Here is a 15765-nt window from a genome sequence, read left to right as displayed (position 1 = left end):
GGACTGGGTTTGAGAAGGCAGCAGGCAGGTGGGCTTCAAACCCCTGGTAATCAGTCAGTAGGGGAGAGGACGCAACCAGCAAGGGTGTGGCCCATTTGGCCGCCTGCCCCTTTAACAGACTGATGATGAAACACACCTTGGTTTTGTCGTTGGGGAAGTCCCGAGCTCTTAGTTCGAAGTACAGCCGGCACTGCGCTAGGAAAGCAGGAAATTCTTCCACGGCACCCCCAAATCTGTCAGGTGGGGGAACTGGGCACTTGGCTGGAGCACTGGCCACAGGTTGTTGCTGCAGGTGTACTACTGCCTGTGTCAGCTGCTGTACCTGGGCTTGGAGCGCAGCCAGTAGTCCTGTGGTTCCACTTGCTTCAGCATCCATCCTGTGGAATGGGTGTTTGTTGTGGGTGGAAGCAATCTGTCACAAGCTGGGGCTGAGTCAGGCAAAGTCCAGGGGCAGTCCAGGGTCTGCAACTGGTGAGCAAGGTGGGTCCGAGGCGCCAAAACCGAATCGTAATCCAGGTATCACAGGTCAGAGGTTCCGAAGCCGAAGTCAGGGGGTCCAGAGGTCCAAGCCAAAGTCAGGAATCCAAAAGCCAAAGTCAAGAGCCGGAGTGGATGCTAGGATGTCAGGTATGTGACTAGTTGCTTCCACAAAGCCTCCTCCCAAAGCCCACAGATATAGCCCTCTGCTGCCTGTTGCTCATTTGGGCTAATTGCTGTCTCAGAGCAGCAGCCAGGATCCTGCCGAAACTTAAGCATCCTCACACTTAGAAGGGCCAGAATCCTTTCAACACTCAGGGCTCAGGGAGCGTCTTGCTTGTGAGTGTGCCGCCCTCCTCCGATCCCTGAGGTCCCGACGAAGGCGGTCACGTACACGAGCCACCCGAGAGGGCGAGGCAGGGGGGCTTGGATCTTCTTCAGCAGGAGGCAGGGGCACTGGTGCAGGTGGCAGGGGCACAGTTCCTTCTGCAGGCTCTGCAGGCTCGGCTTCTTCTGCAGGGTCCCCAGCACCCATGACACGACGCTTACCCCGAACTGTAGCCTCCTCACCCGGAAGGCCCCCCTGTGTGTCACAATCGTTTGGGCCTCGGCCGTCTTATTGTCTACCGGGAGCTGTTGGTAGGCCTGTGCCAGATCCAGCTTCCCGAAGATTTTAGACCCCGCGAGGGCAGCCAAGACGTGGCTCACCACCGGCACTGGGTAGGGGTTATCCTGCAGTGCCTTGTTTATCGTGCATTTATAGTTTGCACAGATCCGCACCTCCCCGTTTGGCTTGATTGGGGTTACGATGGGGGTCTCCCAGGTGGCGTAGTCCACTGGCTCCAGGACTCCCTGGGCTGTGAGGCGGTCTAGTTCGGCCTCTATTTTTGGCTTCAAGGCGAACGGGACCCTCCTCGCCTTGAGCCGAATCGGCCTGACCGTGGGGTCTAGTGGTAGGGAGATGGCCGGCCCTTTGTAGCTCCCTGGGGAACCATCGATTAGGTCAGGGAACTCTTGGCATATCTCCCCGAACCCTCTGGGCGTTAGGGTTTGCCCCACCCCCTCCAAGCGGATCCCCAAGGGTTTGAACCACGCCAGTCCTAGCAGGGTGGTAAGCTGGCGCTTTACCACCAGGATGTCCAGCAGGCCGTAGAAGGACCCCCGCTCAACTTGCACCTGCGCCCACCCCGCAATTTGCACCGGATTCTTCTGAAAGTCCCGGAGTATGAAGTCCGCCGGCCTTAGTTGAAGCCGCTGGCGGGGGCACAATTTCCTCAGGGTCTCCTCTGCTATAATGGAAATGGAGGAACCTGAGTCCACCTCCATTTGGCAGGGGTTCCCTTCGATGAGGACCGCCATTTTAATTTTGTCGGGGGTGGCGAGGGGCAAGTTCAGTACCTGAAGGGACGTGGAGTCTGTGGAGTGGAACTCTGCCGACTCGTGATGCGTGGTCGGCCTCCGGCGGTTGGGCTTGGCTCGGCAAGCCCTGGCAATGTGGCCGGTCCCTCCCGCAGCTCCGGCAGTCCCAGGTCCGGTACTGGCAGTCTCTCCTGTCGTGGGGGTCGCCGCAGCTGGCGCACTTGGTGGCAGGAACCCTCTCTAACGCTGGGGGTCGTTCGGGCGCTCGGGGGCATTGGGCCGCTCTGTGGGGTGGCCTGGCTGGGCGGCGCAGCTGGTGGGCTTCTCCCTCCTCCGGGCGGTCGTGGTCCAATTCCTCGTGGTGGACGGCGTCTGTCCGGGCCTTGGGAAAGGTCCTGGACGTCCTCTCAAACGCCACGGCTTCATTGAAGGCGCTCTGGAGGGTGAGCTCTTCCTTGGCGAAGAGCTTCTGCTGGAGCCTCTCGTTGCGAAGGCCCCACGTAAAGCGATCAGCCAGGGTGTCTTCCAGCTGGGGGAAGTTGCAGCTCCCGGCGATCCTGCAGAGGGCCGCCAAGTAGTCGGCGGCCGATTCTCCGGCAGCCTGGTCCCTTCTGTGGAACAGGAACCGGCGGGCCACCTGTGAAGGCTGAGGCAAGAATTGGCCGGTGAGGCGTCTGCTGACCTCGGCGAAGGACTTCTCCGTGAGGCGGGCGGGGGCCGAGAGACCCTTGGCGATCTCGAATGTGGCTGCCCCGCAGACGCTCAGGAGAACGTCCCTCTTCATGCTGTCCTCCGTGACCTTGTTAGCCCTCAGGTACCATTCGACCCTTTCCAAGTAGGACTCCCAGGCCTCTGGATTCGCTGGGTCGAACGGCTCAACGTGACCGGTGGTTCCGCCCTGGTTGGCCATGGTGGCTGCGGCGGCTGTCGTGGCCGGTGGTGCCCTTGGTCTCCGACGTAGCCGATGAGGCTAGAATCCCACCTTCGTCGCCAGTGTAACGTACTCAGTCTGGAGACGCAAGTAGGGCAACATTTTTTATTCGGAGCACGTTGCAAGAGAGAGAACACGCGGGCTGGGTCCCGCTTATGTACAATCCCCGGTACAGCCTACTGGACAGGTCAGGCCAATCCTGACCTGTTAAACTTCCCGCCACAGCTGGTGATTGGCGGGGGATTTCGCGCCCCGCGCTGGAGGCGCCTGGGACAGCCCAGTCGCCTCTGCGCATGGCGCGTATGGCTGCCGATACACTACAGCTCCTGAACCTTTCTGAGAGTTCCACCTCCTCCTTCCCACCTTGTCCATTGAATAGTAGGTGCAGCTGCATAACAATCCTTGGATGAGCTCCACCACCTATTTTTCTACAAAACGACCCCTGTGCATGTGCACAGGGGGTTTTTTTGTTCCAACTGTGCTAGAGTTTGCGGAGGATTGATGAGTTCTTGTCCCTAGAGTGCTGCAGAAGATGGTTAAATCCTAGCTATTGTTCACCAAATCCCTCTTCTGCTTTGGGTCTCTTCCTTTTCTCTTCCATGTCTCCTCAGGAGTGAGCAAGGGTCTTATGCTCTAGGATATTTTCAGCCTTGGCACATGGCTGGTGACCACATCTGAGTAAAGTGCTTTGGGGAAGTGGCATCCTATCACTAAATGTTCACCAGAAAAAAAGACGGGAGTACTAGAGGTTTAAACTGTTCACTAGCATTTCATTGCTAGTCTCATATAACTAAATAAAAAATAAAATAAAATGGTTGTATGGCAATGAGGGAAGGACTTGAGAAACAACTGAGACACAATAGTCAGTTCAGTTCAGTTATTGCCATTAAAGGAGAGATAAAAGAGAGGAAAGAAAAAAAATAGCTTTACACACATATGCGTACAAATAGATAAAACATGCCAATATGAGTCAAGACAAAAGAACATTCTAAAAGGGTCTAAAATCTGTACAATTCAAATAATTCAAAAGTTAGTCTGTCTAATACAAATTAAAATTACAATACATTATTGCGTATAAGAAGAACAGCCTGCAAAAACTTTGTCACAGCATCAGTCGTGTTCCCATCTTTGTTGTTTAATATATATACAGCAGTTTATATGAATCTGTAAACTCTAAGATACTATCAAGGATTAATGATAAAATGCTGCACCGAACATTAACATAATTACAGCATTCTAATAACACACGAGACAGAGTTTCAATGGACCCACTTGCACAAGGACTGTTAGCAAAAGGTGTATTGTTAAATCTCCCTGTTAAAATCGCTGAAGGGAGGGCATTGAACCTAGCAAGAGAAAAGATTCTGGAGTCTGACGTTGGTAAAAGTAGCTAGCAGGAAGGCCCACAGTGGGCAAGATCCCATGACTAAGAGGGGAGCTTGTATTATCAGCTGCATTGTACAGTTCAGATAGCTCTACCTCAAATAATCTATCCCTTATTGTCCACATTGCCTCTAATTCTGAAAGGGAGAGAAGAGATTCAAAGGAAATATTAAGTGTTCTTAGTTTGTTTTCAATATTGACCAGCCATGGAGAAATATTAGATTCTGTCAAGAAATGGGCACAGTTGCTAGAGGGCTCAGATCTATAGTGCAATCGAAGCCAAAATTTAAAGGTCATAGACCATGCCCTTGTGGTCATAAAATTTTGTCCACATTCCAGGCATAAGGCCGCATATGGTACACAAGTGGGAGCACTCAAAATCTTCTGTAGAAAGCCTGAGTGTACTTGTTCGACTGCTTTATTTATTAAATCAATCGAGAAACAATAGTAAGACCAGCATCCCTATGGGTCACAATGCAGCTCTGTCAATGTCTTAGGTGCTGAGGCTTAATTGTCATTGAGGTGGTAAACATATGTCTTGCCTCTACCATTTCAGACTGCAGATGTAGACTTATGTGACTGATTTTTTTTTCATGCAAAAAAAAATCTCATAGAAAGCAACATATCAGAAAGAAGGGTTCTAACCTAAACTTCATCTTGACATGCTAGTTTCCTATGTGGAATTTTTTTTTTTAAAAAAAAGCATTTAAATTATGTGAATCCCCCACTTGGCAATGTCCTTATTAATGTTGCTTCCAGCATCTACATTCATCTGAACTTCTGTACAGAGCTGTATAGACTATTGATAGACAGACAGAAGCTAGGAGCAAGGACAGGGTGCACTATGTTTACTCACTATTCTTCATAACCCATGTTTGTCTGAATAGCATCCTGAATAGTCATCCTATGAGTCAAGGGAACGGTCATCCTTTGAATAAGATCTTACATTCAGAATCCATTAATTGTATAACCCTGAAAACATTTCTAATGTGCACAAGATTGCTTAATGTTTATACTTCGTTATAATTGCTGCATAGGAAATCGGCAAACAGAATAGGAAGGCTGCTGTGGAAGTCTGGAAATGAGGTAACCCTTAAGAGGTTAAGAGTTGTGAATAAACTCCGTGCTCTAGAGTTTTGGAAATAATGAAGGTTCAGCACTAAAGCATTTGCTATTTGTGTTCTGATAGAAAGCATCCCTTCCATTTCATTTGATTTTGGATCCAGGCTCTGAATAAAAAAGGAAGCAGAAAAGAGAACATGAAGGAAAGTGTGTTAACTAAATGGTCTCTCCTACACTGCTTGTTCAGCCAAGCCTTCTACAGAAATTTTTGGAACTGCAGCAAATGGTAGATTGTTGCTAAAGCTACCTATGTGCTAATGCTCAGGCCAGATGTTACAGTAAAAAGAAATCTCATGAAGCTATGTAGCTAAGGTTAAAAAAAATCCAAGAAGCTGTTTATATTCCAATTGTGGAAGAGTGATAGTTATTATATTTAAGACAATCATGTTCTCTTGCACTAGACCCAACTTCCACAGAGCAGCTCTGTTTAAATAGATGATTTAGATCTGAAAGTGTCCAACTAAAACATGTAATGTGGTCATTAATATGCTTTGTGGAGTTTTAAGAAGAGTGCCAAAAGGAAAGTGTTCCCAGCTTTGTTTTTCTGATTGGATGACTTACAATGCAATCCTAAGTAGAGTTAAACTGTTCTAGATACATTGACTTCTATGGACTTAGAAGAGTGTAATGCTGCTTAAGAGTGTACTGCTAAAACATGTAAGAGAATCCCTGAGTCAGTGCATAAGCTTTTGGCTATTTTCCTAACTCCTTAAAAATGCTTGTAATACTGTAAAAGCTGCATTATCTTGCAACATTCATTCAGCATGAATTCACTGACAGCTTCTTCAAGGCATATCTTACTGAAATGCCTATTGTGAGGAACCCAGTCAGAGGCTTTACTCAGGAGGGTGACCACTTTAAATTTATCCCCAGTCACCTTCCCTCAGTCACACTCACAGAAATCCTGTCAGAAGTATTAATAATTGGCACCAGACGGTTTTAAAGCTAAAAACCACAAAATATTTATTAAGGAACAAAAGGCAAGGGAGAGGGGTGAAATAATATTGATTATGACTCTTCACTATTAAAAAGGTAAATCAGTTGGCAGCTGCTTGGCAGAATAAATCAATTACAGAGAGTAGAGATATTTCAGGCTGAGGTAAAAATATAACAAGACTTTGGCAGAAGATTCTTAAAATAAACAATAAACCAGGCAGGTTTCAGAGTCCCACTAGACTCTACTCCACACAGGCTGTCTGTGCCTTCTGGGCACTCAGAATGCTGTTTCTTCAGATGTTTTACCCTAACTTAGGCAGTACCAAATCATATAAATAATAAACTTCAATCACTCTTTCATACACACATAGAGAACTCCTGACTGGTGTCAGTATTTTCCCTCACAGACTCTTTCACACTAGCTGTCTTCCAGGACTCGCACCCCTCAATTCCGATGCAACTCAGCCCCACAGCTAGTCCTCTGGTCTGAGTCTTGGGCAACCCTGCTGACCACCAGAATCCAGTTCTCCCCTCAGTGTGTATTTGTGTGATCTAGTTTTTACTTGTTTATTTTTTGCCTCCGTCTTCACTGTGGGAGATGAGAACTTTTTGCCCGCCCCAGAACCACTAATTTTGGAAGGGGTGTTGAAAGACCTGAGTCAGATTGAGGTGACAAAGAGGAGGTCCTACAACTGATGGACAAATTAAAAACTAATAAGTCACCGGGTCCGGATGGCATACATCTGAAAGAACTCAAAGTTGAACTTGTGGATCTTCTAACAAAAATCTGTAATCTTTCACTGAAGTCTGCCTCCGTTCCTGAGGACTGGAAGGTAGCAAATGTCACCCCCATCTTTAAAAAGGGTTCCAGAGAAGATCCAGGAAGTTACAGGCCAGTCAGTCTGACTTCCATACCGGGAAAGTTGGTAGAAACCATTATCAAGGACAGAATGAGTAGGCACATTGATGAACACGGGTTATTGAGGAAGACTCAGCATGGGTTCTGTAGGGGAAGATCTTGCCTCACTAACCTGTTACATTTCTTTGAGGGAGTGAACAAACATGTGGACAAAGGAGACCCGATAGATGTTGTTTACCTTGACTTCCAGAAAGCTTTTGATAAAGTTCCTCATCAAAGGCTCCTTAAAAAGCTTGAGAGTCATGGAGTAAAAGGACAGGTCCTCCTGTGGATCAAAAACTGGCTGAGTAATAGGAAGCAGAGAGTGAGTATAAATGGGCAGTCTTCGCAGTGGAGGACGGTAAGCGGTGGGGTGCCGCAGGGCTCTGTACTGGGTCCCATGCTCTTTAACTTGTTCATAAATGATTTGGAGTTGGGAGTGAGCAGTGAAGTGGCCAAGTTTGCAGATGACACTAAATTGTTCAGGGTGGTGAGAACCAGAGAGGATTGTGAGGAACTCCAAAGGGATCTATTGAGGCTGGGTGAGTGGGCGTCAACATGGCAGATGTGGTTCAATGTGGCCAAGTGCAAAGTAATGCACATTGGGTCCAAGAATCCCAGCTACAAATACAAGTTGATGGGGGTGTGAACTGGCAGAGACTGACCAAGAGAGATCTTGGGGTCATGGTAGATAACTCACTGAAAATGTCAAGACAGTGTGCGTTTGCAATAAAAAAGGCCAACGCCATGCTGGGAATTATTAGGAAGGGAATTGAAAACAAATCAGCCAGTATTATAATGTCCCTGTATAAATCGATGGTGCGGTCTCATTTGGAGTACTGTGTGCAGTTCTGGTCGCAGCAACTCAAAAAGGATATTACAGCATTGGAGAAAGTCCAGAAAAGGGCAACTAGAATGATTAAAGGGCTGGAACACTTTCCCTATGAAGAAAGGTTGAAACACTTGGGGCTCTTTAGCTTGGAGAAACGTCGACTGCAAGGTGACATGATAGAGGTTTACAAGATAATGCATGGGATGGAGAAAGTAGAGAAAGAAGTACTTTTCTCCCTTTCTCACAATACAAGAACTCGTGGGCATTCGATGAAATTGCTGAGCAGACAGGTTAAAACGGATAAAAGGAAGTACTTCTTCACCCAAAGGGTGATTAACATGTGGAATTCACTGCCACAGGAGGTGGTGGCCTGCCACAAGCATAGCCACCTTCAAGAGGGGGTTAGATAAAAATATGGAGCAGAGATCCATCAGTGGCTATTAGCCACAGTGTGTGTGTGTGTGTGTGTATACATGGCTTCTCTTATGTTCTTATTGCCTGATGCACTGGCAAAATCTCCCTCAGAGAGTTTCAAACCATCTGAGAACTCCCTCTTCCAGACACAGTCCACTCAGCTCTGTCTCCCACTAGGAGCTCTGCCCGGCCTAAGCCCACTTCAGACTGGTATACTGAAGACTTCTCTCAAAGACCCCTCAGCTCTGACTACAAATCCTGAGGTGATTTTCTGCTGATCAAACCTCAAAAGGATACTTTTCCGTTGCTCAGGAAACGTTCCAGTCAATCGCTGCAAGCCTGTTTCTCAGCTACTCAGGCTAAGGGCCTGAGTCCATCACACTTGGAAACACAAGCCACCATTGAAGCCCCATAGAAATGACTGGGGATTGAGGGAGTTAGGACTTGCTGTTAAACTGTCTTTATGAAAATGGGTTGGGACAGTACATTGTTCAGTCAAGTTGTTTGTGATACTTTTCAGTTTATTCAGTCTGAGGATACGGACAAGATTCACACTGGAAGTTTGGGAACTACCAGCTGCTTACATGACCTATGCCTTTCCTAGCTACTTAAATCTGCTGGGTGAAACAGAAGAATGCCTCCTTGAGAAAGGGGGTGATCATCCTAGCCTTGAAACAGGCTGTGGTGCATCCAGTACTACAAAAACCTACCCTGGACCTTGAAGATTTCAATAATTATTCTACATTCTCAAATGTTCCATTCTTGAGCAAGATGACTGAACAGGTGGTGACTGAACAACTCTAAGCCTTCCTGGATGAGGCAAATCCTTTACCAATCTGGTCTCAGGCCCAGTTATGGGACTGAAACAGTCTTGGTTGCCCTGGTGGTGTCATTATAATCAAAGCCAAGCAGTTTCTATGCACATGCTGGAAAAGTGAAAGTAACAGAACTGCCAGGTAGATCATCTAAGTGACAGAGGGTGGCTGGTTGCCAGATTGCATCAGCCTGGACAATGTCAGCATGACTCAGCAGCAAGCTGATTGCTTACCTAGGTGGATGATGTGTATAAATGTACAGAGACACTTTACTATGTGTGGGATATGTATGGTGGAGTTGCAGCGGAGCATTCTGTCGGTTTGGAGAGTGGAGGTGTAAATAAATTGTATATAGTGGTTTTATCACTGCTGTGTGCAAGCCTTCATTCTTTGCGTCACTAAAGACCACCCTCACTAAGCACAGGCACATCAACAGGGTTATGGGCCCAGCACGCTTCCACTGCGCCTGTAAGCTCTGAGAGAGGTGGTGAAGAAGGACACTGAGGTGCTCCAGAAGCTGTTTTGGAGGAGAGGACCAGCAGTGGCTGAACGTCAGAGGTTGAGCAGGATGGCTACAGCAGCAGCTACTGTGCTGGTGGATAAACTGACTACCACCAACTATGATACCTGGTCGTTGAGGCTTGAGCATTTCCTGAAGTGAGAGGGGCTATGGGACTGTGTGTCTTCTCCTCCCGAGGATCCCACACCAGTAGGGACCGTTCAGGACCAGAAGGCTCTTGCCACAATCATCTTGAGTGTGTCTGATGACCAGCTGGTGCATGTTCGAGGGCACCAGAAAGTGAAGGAGGCTTGGGAAGCCCTCAAGGCTGTGTATGTCCAGAAATCAGCAGGCTGGCTGATATCTCTAACTTGGAAGCTGTACAGGAAACGAATGCTGTCTGGGGAGTCAATGAGGGACCACCTCACCGGTATGTCTGTGTGTTTCCAGGAGTTAGAGCAGCGGGGGAAGGATGTGCCTGAGGAGGAAAAAGTCTACTTAATCCTCAGCTCTCTTCATAAGAGATCTGACATGCTTTTAATAGCATTTGAGGGCCAGGATTCAGATAAACTGACTTTTCCATACATAACGGGAAAGCTCCTGGCTGAAGACCTGAGGCAGCTGGAATGCAAAGAGCAGGCTGACCGCGACCACAATGAGAAGCAGAAGCCTGGGGGAGTTGTTTCCAGCCGGCAGGCAGAGCCGGAGGAGAGAGCTTTACAAGTGAAAAAGAAAAGATGTTATATCTGCAACCAGGCCAGGCACCTGTGGAGGAGTTGTCCCCAGCAGAGGAGAGGCCGACAGCCGTCTTCAAGGACACAGCAAGCAACTCTGGTGAGATCTGGCTCAGTGCTACAGAGTGTGCCATGGGTTATAAACTCTGGAGCAATGCAGATGTTTTGCTGCAAGAAGGAGCTGTTGCAGGACACCAAGCCAGCCAGTCAAAAAACTGTAAGCCTAGCTGACGGCCCAGAGGCTGACGTGCTTTGCCAAGGCACGATGCATTTTCCGGGACTAAACTATACCTTTGATAATGTACTTTGTGTGCCAGCTCTGGAGACGAGCCTGCTAAGCGTCTCAATATTAGCAACAGCTGGTTTCACGGTATCTTTTGATCTTAAGGGCTGTAAGATACTGAAAAAAAGGTAAACTGTTGGCAAAGGGTGTGTTAAAGGAAAATGTGTATGTGTTAGAACAGACAGTGAGAAAGGCACAGGCAGTGTGGAAAAAGCAACCCCACAGTAGGTGCATTCATCGATTGCACAGACGTCTGGGACACACAAGCTACAATACCATTAATAAAACACTGGCTATATTACAAGGGAATAAGGTTGATAAATGTGATGTGTTCCTAGATTGCAATATATGCAAAGAGGCAAAGTCTAAAGCATTTCCAGTAGCTAAAAAGAGTGACCGGGTGTCAGTAAGACCACTCCAATTAGTGCATGCAGATGTAGTGGGGCCATGTGCACTCAGTGTATCAAAGAATAGATATGGTTTAATCATAGTAGACGACTACAGCCGCTTTGCGTGGGTGTATGCATTTAAGCAAAAATGTGATGTATTTCCAACTTTCCAGTACTGGGCAAAAAGGGTTCAAAGGCAATTAAACTGCAAAATAGCAGCTCTCCAAAGTGATATGGGAGGTGAATTTATGGGTACAAGCTTTGAGACCTATTTAAAAGAGGAAGGCATTAATCACAGAGTTGCCAACGTCTCCTCTCCAGCCGAAAACTGCGTGGTCGAGCAAAGAGGAGGCGTCCTCCAAACCATGTGCCACGCTTTACTGGCAGACAGTGCACTGAAATTGGCATATTGGGGAGAAGCATTAAAAACAGCTTGTTTTATCTCTAATAGATTATGGACTCAAGCTCTGGATGATATACCATATAGAGTTCTGTATGGAAAAAAGCCAAACCTTGACTACCTTAGGATCTTTGGGTCTAAGGCATGGGTGAATATTCCTCTGGACAAGAGGAGGAAAGGGGGAGCCAGAGCCAGAAAGCTATTATTTGTAGGCTATCAGAATGGCATGAAAGCATATCGGTTTGTGAACTCAAATGATATGGTGAGGCTTAGTAGTGCAGCTTCGTTCTGTGAGGATGAGAACTGGACTAGAATCCATGCCAACGAAATGTCTAAGAGAGTTGAATTACAGCTATCTCTACAGAGTGAGGAGGGGCACGGTGATGTAAGCAGAGAAGCTCCCTCACTGAAACAGAGAGAGGAAAGTGCTGGCAGTTCAGACAGTATAAAGCAGGAAAGCTCTGAAGCTGTAAGGTGCAAAACGCCTGAGGTCAGAGTGTCTGCTAGAGAAAACAAGGGAATACCACCTAAATGGTATGGATATGACAGTGACATAAATTATCTGTCCAATGGAGAACCCAGGTGTTACCAGAGTGTACTGGATCTAGATTATGGTACCTCTTCCACAGAGGAGGAAGAGTCACAAGCTAAGAGTTCTGAAAAGGTAGAGGCTTCAATAAGGTATCTGGAAAACGGGCTCTATGTGCCAGCGGACTGGTAGTGTTAATGCATTGGATGTAACTCCAAAGACAATGCTGGCTGCTACAAATGTATTAATTAAAGAAATAAACTCAGAATGTCAAACCAATGTGTAAGCTCAACGCTGTAAAAATAGTGTGCCTCTGTAATACAGATGATACGGTATGTGCTCTGGCAGAGCGGCCAGAAGAGAAAAAGGGATGAGCCGGGGGAGGTTACCTAAGTAAACTAACTGATAAGAATGTACTTGGAACAGTAATTAAAGAACAGAACTAAATGTGTGTGCCAGCACAGAGTCTCAGAGGCAGTATACTGAATGGTGATGATTGTAAAAAATATGAAAGCAAATATGAATGTAAACTGTATATCAATGTTACTATAGAACACATGTAATATTAAGATATGTTGCAGCTATGTGCTTTATAAACTGAGGAGGGATGTCATTATAATCAAAGCCAAGCAGTTTCTATGCACATGCTGGAAAAGTGAAAGTAACAGAACTGCCAGGTAGATCATCTAAGTGACAGAAGGTGGCTGGTTGCCAGATTGCATCAGCCTGGACAATGTCAGCATGACTCAGCAGCAAGCTGATTGCTTACCTAGGTGGATGATGTGTATAAATGTACAGAGACACTTTACTATGTGTGGGATATGTATGGTGGAGTTGCAGCGGAGCATTCTGTCGGTTTGGAGAGTGGAGGTGTAAATAAATTGTATATAGTGGTTTTATCACTGCTGTGTGCAAGCCTTCATTCTTTGCGTCACTAAAGACCACCCTCACTAAGCACAGGTGCATCAACAGGTGGATGACTCACACCAAGATGGACTGTGAGTCTGCTGATTCTTCGGACCTCTCAGTGGCTTTAAATACAATTGATCATGATATCCTTCTGGAACACCTGTTGGGGTTGGGACCAGGATGCATTGTTTTGTGGAGGATCTGGTCCTATGTGGAGAGTAGGTTTTAGAAGGTGGTGCTGGGGAACTCCTGCTTGGCCCTTTGGACTTGTGCAGGAGACATTTTGTAGAAAAAGAGGTGCTGGAGCTCATTAGCACCACTCATTTGCAGATTCAGCATACCCCTGACATCACTGGAAGGTGTACTAAATTATATCATCTCAGCATCTACTTTAAAATGCTTCTTGAATTATAACTGTCATAATAAAGCCTTACTCCCATCATACTTTTTAAATTACTTTGTCCTATGTGGCCATAGTGGCATGAGAAAGATTTCCATCTGTCCGCTTTATATGTTTTGGTTATTTCCCCACTTTCTTGTAGAGAAAATATTAGAAAGATTGTCAAATCTTGGAGTTCAGCAAAATTCTCACAGTGGGTTTGAACAATGGAGCCCAGAAGCAAGTATTTGGAGGGAAGGGGTAAGAAAGAAAGAGCACAATAAAATCTAGATGTTCCGGAACTCTGCTCCTGTGAGCTCCTGCCCAAAATGAGGCCTGGGCTTGGGGTCCCACAAGGCTCCATCCTTTCCCCTGTGTGATTAAAATGCTACTTTACTACTAAGCCTCTGAATTTCAGAGCCTGGAGGGAACCTGAGGGGAAGGCCTCAACCTCTATGCCCTGTTGTTGGCCATTCAGAGGAACTGGTTGGCCAGTGTGTGAGAAAGGATGCTGGACTAAATGGACCATTGGTTTGATTTAGAAGGGCTCTTCTTATGTTCTTCTTATGTGTGACCACTGGGTGAGGTTTGGGCTGGGTTGTCACTAGTATGCGGATGACACTCAGTTCTGTCTTGTGCTTCTGACTGATTTCAGGAAGAAATCCTGTACTGGTGCCTGGAGGCAGTTTCAGGATGGATAAAAGCAAATGAACTGAAGATTAATCCTGGCAAGATCCTGACAGATCACCGGTTCTGGATGGGGTTACACTGTCCTTGAAGAAACAGATCTGTGGCTTGAGATACTCATGAAGCTGGGCCTGGCTGGGACAGCTTCTCCTACAGCCTGGTGCAAAGCAATCTGTAGGAGAAGCCAGACCAGGATCTGCTATGCCATGGGGGAAATCACTCTCCGTGGCATAAAGATCCTGGTTGACTGGCTTTTCCTGCAGCCTGGTTTAAACTGCACTACAGAAGAAGCCAGATCTAAAATCTGGTTGCTGCTGGGAGCAATCTGCCTGCAGCATGCAGAACCTGGCTGGGATGGCTTATCTGGCAACCCCGTTTAAACCAGGCTGCAAGAGAAGCAAGCCCCAAGCTGAGCTGGCAGAAACAGTCTGTTTCCCTGGCACAGCTGATCCTCAGGCTGTCTTCTGCTTCAAACTTTACAAGCACTGCAGTAGAAGCCTGACAAACAGATTGCTCCTGCCTCTCTGCTGTTTTTGGATCTGCCAAATATATCTGGGAATTTTTTGGTTTTCCCAAAAAAACCCAGATACATTTGGAATGTAAATTTGTTCAAATAGATCTGAATGCAGACCCCTATTGTTTCAACGTTTGTGCTTTAAAAGGTGCTTAGTAATTGGGTGGCCCAGGGTATTTTGATCTCAGTAGATCTCAGCAGCTAAGCAGGGTCAGCCCTCATTAGTGCTTGAATAGGAGATCACCAAGGAAGTCCAGGGTTGCCATGCAGAGTGGCAGCTGGCAATGGCAATGGCAAACTACTTCTGTTTGTCTCCTGCTTTGTAAACCCTGTGGGGTCTCCTAAGCTGAATGTGACTTGATGGCAATTTCCACCATCAATGGTGAGAACAGAGACTATATTTTGCAACAGCTCTTGCCTCATTATGATCTCAAATAAGGTTACCAACTTGCCTGGATAAAAATGACCTATCTCTGCAACACAGGCTTAATATGTGGAAATGAACCTCTGAAGAGTTTCATGGGATGGCGGTAAATAACATCATCTGGTAAATCACACCCCATTAAGACTCTATTGAAGGAACAGGACATTTTTATCCAGGCAAGCTAGCAACTCCATGTATGTTTGTGCAAGGGATAGAATACAAGCCAATTAATTTAAAATTCTGAAAACTGCCCAGAAAAAATAGTGTTGTATGGCATGTTGTAACACATTTGTTTAGGAGTGAACTTTAATAAAAGGTTTCCTAGTAGTCTTCTGCACACATCTTCAAAACAGTTATTACAGTTAAACAGTCAACAGACACAACAACAACTGAACAACAACTAGAGGCAACAGAAAACTACTCGAAACATTCAGATATGCACTACCATTACCCACTGTTAGGAACTGATATATAATCATTATGATATATTTATTTTTATTATTAAAGTAAATTAAAGTTAATTTTGAAATTGTTTTTGAGCATTTTGCAACATCTTTTGATATAATTGATAACAGGTCGATATATTTCCAGTTCAGACTTGGAGATCATTAGATGTTGCAAATGTTGGAATACCTTTGTGAAAACCTGGACCCATTCCAGTCTGGCTCCTGCCCTGGCCATGGAATGCAGATAGCTTTGGACACCCTCACAGACAAACTTCACAGAAAGCTGGATCGAGGCAGGTTGGCCCTGCCCCCAACTTGGTGGAACTCTCTGCCAAATTCTTTCTGGGCCTTGTGGGATCTACTTTCTTCTGCAGGGCCTGTAAGGAAGAGATGTTCCACCAGGCA

Source organism: Heteronotia binoei, chromosome 2 (assembly GCF_032191835.1).
Source record: "Heteronotia binoei isolate CCM8104 ecotype False Entrance Well chromosome 2, APGP_CSIRO_Hbin_v1, whole genome shotgun sequence".
In the NCBI taxonomy this organism is placed as follows: domain Eukaryota; kingdom Metazoa; phylum Chordata; class Lepidosauria; order Squamata; family Gekkonidae; genus Heteronotia; species Heteronotia binoei.
This window is presented reverse-complemented; position numbering follows the sequence as displayed.